Raw genomic sequence first — 8899 nt, forward strand, 5'->3', positions numbered from 1 at the left:
TTCGACCCTCTTCTTTACCACCCCCCCTACACTTCCCCGTCCACTGTTTCTCCCGGGTTGCCGCGCCCTGCCTCCCCCCTCCCTCTCCCCTTCCAACACTTTTCAAGGCGCTCAGAATCCATATTGCCAACTTTTTCTCAAGTCTTCGCTGTACGGTCGAGGCATTATGGATTCTGAGCTTTTATTGAAATTTATTGGGTATTTCCCAAGTTACCTTTCTGCATTGTTGTGTACACTTTTACGCTTTTCTTGGACAACCTTTGTTGAAACAGCTGTATACACCCCAATTTGATAATGAGAGAGATGCCCATTTCTGGTGCCATTAGGTACCTTTCAAAACCTAATTAATAATTCATAAGCCCATTGACCTATCAAATGGTCGATAAAACATCATGTGCAGTGGTTTTAAAATCCGATAAAACCTCCTCCTTATTAGCATGCAGTGTTTAATGTTTTTCTCGTATGCTAATTTCCAACGTTCACAGAAGCGTCATTGTTATGACCTCTCTTGATACACGCTTTTCCAGGAATGTTTTTGAAGCCGTTCAAAAAATTCGCAGCATGTGTTTTATCGGGTCTAAAACCACGCTGCGCAAATACCGATAAAACACTGCTCCTTGTGTTTTAAACATTACATAATTTTTTGGGTAGTTTATCGATTTTTTTTTTCACTGTCAATACATTAGGTACCTATAATAATGCAGTATGTTCAAAAAGGAAATGTCCAGTTCAAAGGGACTGCTTTCAATGGAGTCCAATATTTACATAAAATATTAACAGTGAAAACATAGTCTACATTAAAACGAGACACATAATTGTGTATAAAATTATTGTTTGGTTTTCTAAACGGAGTTGAAAAAGTAATTTGGCCACCATAAAGAGATCCGAGTGCTGAATTTGTTTCAAGCATTAGCCCTCTGTTAGAGTGAAGGGCTAAATGCTGGCAACACCAGTACTCAAATCTAATAATGGTGACTAAAATACCTTATCACTCTGTTGTGCATGTAAAACCAAACATTTGTTTCTACTTCCCCATTGATGTAGTCACACAGTTTCTTCAGAAATGAACACTCTAATATCTATTTACATAATTGCCAGCCAAAAAAGGATGGAACATAGAGAGGGCCTTTTTTTGTTAATCCATACAAAGGGTTAAAACATATTACATCTCACTGTTTACTCACGGACTATCAACAGCTTCAGCCACGGCATCTACTGCACGGCCATTCACTTGTTGATCATACTTAGTAAGCTCTTCCTTTGTCAGTAGGAATAACTAAAATAAAAATGCATAAAAACAGAAATGACAATAATAATGATGACGATAACAATAATATACAGGGAGCCTGGGCACATCACGAAAGTGATATCCAGTAGGGCCCCGATAAAATGAGATGTTCACACCACCTATAAGTAATATAAGACTGGGACTGAATACAAGGGACTGCATTACCACTGTCTTCAGGAGTTAATTGCCACACTCGACGAGGGGATGGTACGGAAATTGGCCATTCGAGCATTGCGGAGAGGGGTGGGGAGTATGGAGTACATCAATTCTCCCTTATTGTGGCCTTAAGGCCTAAATAGAATAGCATTTCCAAGCATCTAAATTTCAAAATTTTCTGGGGGGGCATGCCCCCAAACCCCCCTAGAAAGCTTGCGCCTTCAGCACTCGAAAAGTAGGCTGCCGCCTACTTTTCCAGTGGGAATGTCTACTTCAAAACTTATTGACAGCACTGATTATGGGCTGGTGTAAAAACCTCACAACTATTTCTTTGTTTCAAACATAAAGTATTGTTTTCCTGCTCTGTTTTAACCTTTTCACACTGTCTTCTAAACATTCTTAAAAAACTCATTAATAATTCATAAGCCCATTGACCTGACAAATAGTTGATAAATTTATCTGCAGTTGCTTTAAAACCCAATAAAACCTCCTCCTTATTAGTATGTGGCGTTTAATGTTTTTCTCGACTATGCTAATTTCCAACGTTCACAAAAGCATCATTGTTATGAACTCTCTTCACACATGCTTTTGCAGGAAGCAGCTCGCAGCACATATTTTACCAGGTCTAAAACCACTCAGCTATGCCTGTTGGTTTTAAATCTCGATAAACAATAACAATAATAATACTTTATAAAATCTGATCAATGTGAACATCAATACCATGAACAGGAGATACCAGAGGTTATCCCTAACGAGGGTATCCCCTTTTAAATCAAAGCAATTCAAATCAGCCCAGCTCAACACAGCACAAATCAAATCGAATCAAATGTTAGTTTTTGAGGAGAGAGGAAAACCAGAGTACCCAGAGAAAAACCTCTCGGAGCAGAGTAGAGAACCAACAAACTTAGCCCACTTATGACATCGAGTCCGGGAATCGAGCCTGGGCCACATTGGTGGAAGGCGAGTGCTCTACCACTGCACGTGAACCCCGCTCCCCCTAAAACACTACTGCTAATGTGTTTTAAACATTACATAAATTATGCCACATATGAGATTTACAGGTTCTTTCACCAAGGCTGTGCATATTATATTTTTATTGCAATAAATAAGAGCCATTCAAAATAGGTCAAAATTCTCTCTCTTATCTATACATGATTGACAAATTAGGTTACAAGTTAAAAAGGCTGTACATGGCACAATAAATTTGCAAAGTCCAGGACTTTTATTTTAATTCCCAGATGGTATTGATTTAATGCATTTATCATAATTAGCCTTTTTATCTGCATTACTCAACAAAGATTTAAAAGGACATGAGCCCTGCTATGCAGGAACAGAAATAATATTTCTTTCACTGGTACATCCGTGTATGTACAGTGTCATCTAATTTTAGTGTCTCTTTGAATAGACAATTAAAAACATATTTGTATGGATGCAAATGTCAAAATAATGGTTGATCATTTTTGTTAACAACAACCTTTAGTTACTAGTTCACAGAAACTGGTTTCATTCAAGTTTGGCTGCAGATATAAGCTAGGATGAAAATGGGTTCAACTTCCTTCTATGTATATTGGAAAAATAACCAAAAAATGATTTTAGTTTTTTTCTTGTTCAGAGAAATCATTTCATATTTCCTTCCACTGCTCTAATGGCAGTTTCATTGGTTTATTATCTATTATTTATTTATTTATTTATTTATTTATTTCATTTCATTTCATTTTGCCAAGTGATAATTGAGACAAAACAGATAAAAGTAACCATTACACTGTAGAATATACAAGAGAAAAAAATAAATACCTGTACAAACATAGAACACATATTTGGCTGGGAGGCTGCCATGTTCAATTTAAAGAGGTTCCTAATCAAATATTTGAGCAGTTTTAACAGACAAATAGAAAAAACCCTGTGACATTATGCCCCTTTAACAAGCCACCTGGGTATACATTTATGGCATGTAACATTATACCTGCCAACTCTCATGTACTAGGTATGAGTCGCACCCCTGCAGGTTGAAAATCCAATCCCACGCCAGCTCTGATTATGGACCAATTTCTTATGCCAGATGCAAATGTTTTTCGTAATGGCATTTCCCTATCTTATAATACTGACAACAGGATTTAAGCATGGAGGTGCTGCTTGGTCAATATTGTTAACAATGCACCTGTTATAAATTAGGACAGCAGGACAATAAAACATGTGCTGCAAGTTTTTTGAACCGCTTCAAAAACATTCCTGGAAAAGCATGTGTCAATAGACTGTTCAACAATTATGCTTTTGTGAACGTTGGAAATTAGCATACGAGAAAAACACTGCATACTAATGAGGAGTATTTTATCAGCTGATAATAAATACCGCATACTAACGAGGAGTGTTAATTAACACGGCATACTAATAAGGAGGAGGTTTATCGATATAAAGTCACTGCATGTGATGTATTTTCAACCATTTTATAGGTCAATGGGCTCATGAAATATTAATGACTTTTTGAAGAAATGAAAGAAAACTGTAATGGTACAATCTTTGCTGTAAAGGTCAAACACCTGCACTGGTCCACGCTGAACTTGTGGCATCTGTTGGGGCAGTTTTCAGTTGAGTGTCAAAATAAATTGCTTTTTTGCTTTGGCTTCACATTACTACACTCTGTGATTGGTTGATAAAACTCGCGCCACTTTCTCAACCAATAAGATACAAAACCAATCCCAATCATACCTCGCTAGCACGTGTTTTCCCGCCCTTCACGCTGATTACATGCATTTGCTTTGAATTCTGATTGGTTCATTGCACTGTTTGCACCTATTACGATTGGCTGGACTTACTACTTTGGTTTTACAACATTCATTTGAAACCTGTTCTAACATAAATTATTGTGTGAGACCGGGAAATATCCATGTATGCACCCAAGGAGAGTCATTGAAAATTCCTTTTTAAGGGGTCCCCAAAAGCATAAATTTCAAGGCACAGTTTGAAGCTAAACTGGAATTTCTTAGAGGTTGGAGGTTCAAATCTAAAAAGAGACATTCCTCAGGTGGTTAGGATATGAATATTTGTTGAACAACAAGTTCACTTTTGCAACTTCCAAGACATTTAGACATAACTATCTGTGGAGCAATTTGTTCAGTTCCTCAGTTCTAAGTCAAGTATGCTGTCACCTGTTCCAAAGGCCACCTTCAGTAATGTCACTGCAATAGCATCCTCAGTTACACCATTGAAATTATCTTTGCTGGGGGGCAGGGGGGGGGGGGAGCATCCCCACCCCTTTCATATGGGAGTCCCACACCCCTACCCGGGTATCTCCACTGTATGTTTCGACCACTATTTTTTGAAGCAAAATTTTGGGGAAAATGGCTTGCCATATTATAAATTAAAAACATAACTTTACTCAAAAACCTACCAATGCAATGTAATCCACCAGTACTGTAACAGAGGAACTCCAAAAGCCTAGAGAAAGGTTTGCTGAGATCAGAGATCCTGATCCACTGAGCCTAATAGGTTGATTGCACTGCCACCACCTTAGTGCCAAAACAAAAGAAATTTTGCGCTCGTAGGTTGCATAAAAATGGAAGTTAACTCCCAGAGGAGAAAAATCTTATTGTTCCTAACAACCAACATGGCCGCCATGATGTAACGTGCAATCAACCTAGCTATGCGAGGCGAGAAACTCCTTTTGATCATTTCTAGGAAGATCGAAGACATAGACCTCTGCTCGCTGAGTACGGATTAAGGTTAATTAATATAAAGAGTCAGAATGTTAACTCACATCATGTATTCCTTTAAAATGGGGCCATGTTCCGCGAATCACCGATCGGCCAGTTTGAAGGTACCATGGCGGCGTTTTTGCTCTTCCAGAGCCGGCCAGCGTTTCGCAGCCTTTCAAATGACCTGATTTAGCTTTCTGTGATCTCCAAACTTAAAAGGAGTTACCCGTTGAAGACGTGGTGATCTTGGAAGAAGTACATGTACTCTGAAGGACAATGGCAGAGAAGTACATTATTTTTGTCCTAACCTCGTCCTGGAGGGGCTTACCAAAATCAGGAATCCGGAATACGGAATCCGGAATCCGGAATCCGGAATCCGGAACCGGAATCGGAATCGGAACCGGAACCGGAAATAAGTTTCTTAGAGCGAAGAGCTGAAATATTTAACGTTGAAATAAGAAAAACGTAAATCACTCGTTGGCATAAAACGTTGCTTATAAAAGACCCAATGCTTTTGGAGAGAGGGAGAGAACGTGAGAGCCTGTCAAGGTATATGATGCTTCAGGTCGTAAAGATAGCTGACTCTCCAATAAATTAAGAAGCGAGAAAGTGTGCGATGATGTGCAGCAATACACGTTGTCTCTTATAAAACATTGCGTCCTTTATGAACAGCGTTTTCTTTTATGCCAACCAGTGATTGAAGTTTTCTTGCTCCGTATTTTTTACCCCAAATCTTTATCGGATAGCGACGCATAACCAGACGAACAACAAATGTTTGCCGAAGTTCGTGCGGATGGATAATGCGTCCTCCCCTAGTATGAAAAAGGCCAACTGCTCACTTGCCAGACCATTTTGATAGACTTTGTTTACGCAATAAACAGGGAGAAAAGACGGGAAAAACTACAAGACTGCTGTACTCTGGGTATAATTTGACTTTTTCTGAGAAAAATAAACCGGCAGGTTGTCTTTAATTCAAATGAAATTTTCTTGAATAATGACATGAATATACAGTGAATATGGTTTCTTCAATCAAATGACTGCTGGCCAAGAATAACGCTGCTTCGCCCTAGCAACTTGACGCGTGCATTTATAATTACGCTACGTCATAAAGGTAAATTTAGTCGGAGTTTTTGGAAAACGTTTGGAAAAGCTACTCAGTGGTTGAAAACGTGATATACGAAAAAGCGACAAGCGAGAAGCGAAAAAGAATGGCCTCTGGCCGTCAGTCAGGTAAGAAAGCACGCACCTTTAGTGGTGATGTCGTTAAGATTTCCCAACTTTCGCTATGATTCCTTTTGCAGTTTTTTTTTAATCACCCGTTCCCAATGTATTATTCCGATCTCTGCCATGTTCACCGCCTATTTTCCGGATTTTACGGAAATGAGATTTCCGAAACGACTGTTCCTGTGGCGTTAATTTTTTAAAATTATAGTAGCAACGCAATGCGTTCAAGACTTGTTTCCTGGAGGGTTGTCCAATACTCACCACTTGTTCGGGTCGTGAAAGTGCCTTTACGACTCGTACGAGTCGTACGAGTCGTGGAACAATTGTTCCACTGGTCAGTTTAGTGCAAGTGGTGAAGTAGTTACATTTTCGTGGAATTACATGATGTTGCTTTTAATTTTTAGGGCCGTTGTGGAGAGGTTCAACTGTATAACAACTTACTATTGACAACCGGGCAACGCGAATCCTTTGTTTATTAAATAAAAGGAAAGAACAATGAAGAAAAGGAAATGATCGAAATTCAGAGGTTTCTTTTTTTAATAAGGCATTTAAAAAAGGAATAAGGAATTTATAATCAACCAGCGCGCTGATAAAGCGGATTAAAACAACTCCGTCTTATGCCAACCTAACAGCAAACCGAGCGACTGGTAGATATGATAGTGTTGATGGGAACCGGTTGAATAGACTCGAGCCGATTGTTTGCGGCAAATTTACCAACAATAGCTAGTGCGATTACATTGAATAACTGTTGATCCAAACAATCAACCTTTCTGTCGAGGGAAGGTGACAAAATTGTAATTGAGGGTATTTAAACCATGATGCAGGATTGCAGCTTTCATAGAGCACTTTTCAAAAGGACGCGTGATGGCAGCGTTACGTCTGTATCGAGAAGAAACTCGTTTACTGTCACGAGCAGAAGTAGTGGAGGAAAGAAGGCAATTGACGAGAGTAATTGACGGGGACGCATTCTTTCCTTTAAAATCGTGGCCAAAGGAAATGCGGCTCATATTCTGGAGAAAACCCATGGGTGACACCGAAACCTTCAAGTTGGTTCTCTTTCTCATCGGCAACGGTTGTGAGCCAACCCTTATCAGAAGATGGATAATGCTGGCGCAACACTGGGCGGACTCAACAGTTAAAGCAGAAAAGAGGGCAAGACAAGTAGATTTTGTCCTCAACAATGCCGAGCAGAAAAGCCATCTGTGGTTCTACTTTGACGTAGACTACAACAAACTTCTGTACCTCAATGGGTTACCGAAGTAAAAGAGAGTCATTAAAAAATGCCACTAATGCCACTAAAGTTATTGACCAATGCTACCGTACAGTCTACTTTTTCCATAAAATACTAATTTTAATCTATAGTATTCTGCATTAGTCGTCAGGAAAACACGTTTCCTAGTTCCAGTCGATTGTAAGGTTTTGTTTTGTAAGAAACGCATCATTTAGTTTCTCACACTAAAGAACGAAGAAAACATATATTTGTTGTATTTTACAGCATCAGCCCCTAGTTTAAATTTTGTTTACTTCTAGTTTATTTTCTGTTTCAACGAGAAACGCATCATTTGGTCGCTCACGCTGATAGAACGAGAACGAGATCGAGATATCATATTCATGCAACGAGTTATATACACGTGTAGCGCGGTTGTTTCGGTTCATGGATTGAAGAACGAGGTATATTCATGTATAGTGCGCTTGTTTCGGCTCATGGATTAAAGAACGAGGTATTTTCATGTGTAGCGTGCTTGTTTCGGTTCATGGATTAAAGAACGAGTTATATACAAACGCGTTCCGAACTAAAATGAGTTTTTCCAAAATACAAAATTCGGTCATAAAAGCTCACTTTCGCACGGCATAAAACGTCATTTCCGAGAGAAACTTAAAATACTTGACTGCAGAAATATTATTAACAGGAGTGATATCCTGTTAACATGCCGAAATCACAATATTACACAGTTGTTGTAATGAACCATATTTACTCCAAACGAAATTCTAGACTACAAATCTACAGTCAAAAATTACGGTAATACATGGAGACAAAAAATGGGCTGAAAAATTGCAGCAAGGAAAACGTTTTTTTATTCAAAGGCCTACAAGTTGCAGAAAAACTCCAGTAAAGTATTTCTAACTCATATGGATGATGCAGAAATTCTGCATGGCTTTAAAAAGCTGGATGCAGAAATTCTGCACGGCCTTATTTTTCGCTTAATTCACTACTTTTCTTACAACAACTATATGATGCAGAAATTCTGCATGGCTTGAAAAAGCTGGATGCAGAAATTCTGCACGACCTTATTTTCCGCTTAATTCACTACTTTTCTTACAACAACTATATGATGCAGAGTTTAAAAGTGTTGACGGGCCTGCACGACTCCTGCAGTTCGCTAAAAGATTGGTCTTAAAGCCTTTAAAGCGTATCTCTGCTTCATGAGATGTTAATCTTGATCATGAAGGGAAAAACTCAAATATACTGAATGGAGATTTTCTTTATGATCATTCTGAGCCGTTAGGAGAAGTTCTTCATATGCCATTATATATGCTA

The 8899-nt window shown here is 38.8% G+C and overlaps 1 long non-coding RNA gene across 1 annotated transcript in view; it reads right to left on the reverse strand.

Annotated features, from left to right (window-relative positions):
* LOC146466326 (uncharacterized) overlaps window positions 1-5435 on the reverse strand; it is a 58969-nt gene extending 53534 nt beyond the window's left edge. The window contains exons 1-2 of the long non-coding RNA XR_014868041.1: window positions 5199-5435; window positions 1185-1276 (exon numbers count right to left, since the gene is read on the reverse strand). This is a non-coding gene — a long non-coding RNA (uncharacterized LOC146466326). The remainder of the gene's footprint in view (window positions 1-1184; window positions 1277-5198) is intronic.
* Window positions 5436-8899: the final 3464 nt, after the last annotated feature.

The sequence above is a fragment of the Pavona decussata genome, unplaced genomic scaffold, assembly GCF_977016875.1.
Source record: "Pavona decussata unplaced genomic scaffold, jaPavDecu1.1 SCAFFOLD_145, whole genome shotgun sequence".
Taxonomy (NCBI): Eukaryota; Metazoa; Cnidaria; class Anthozoa; order Scleractinia; family Agariciidae; genus Pavona; species Pavona decussata.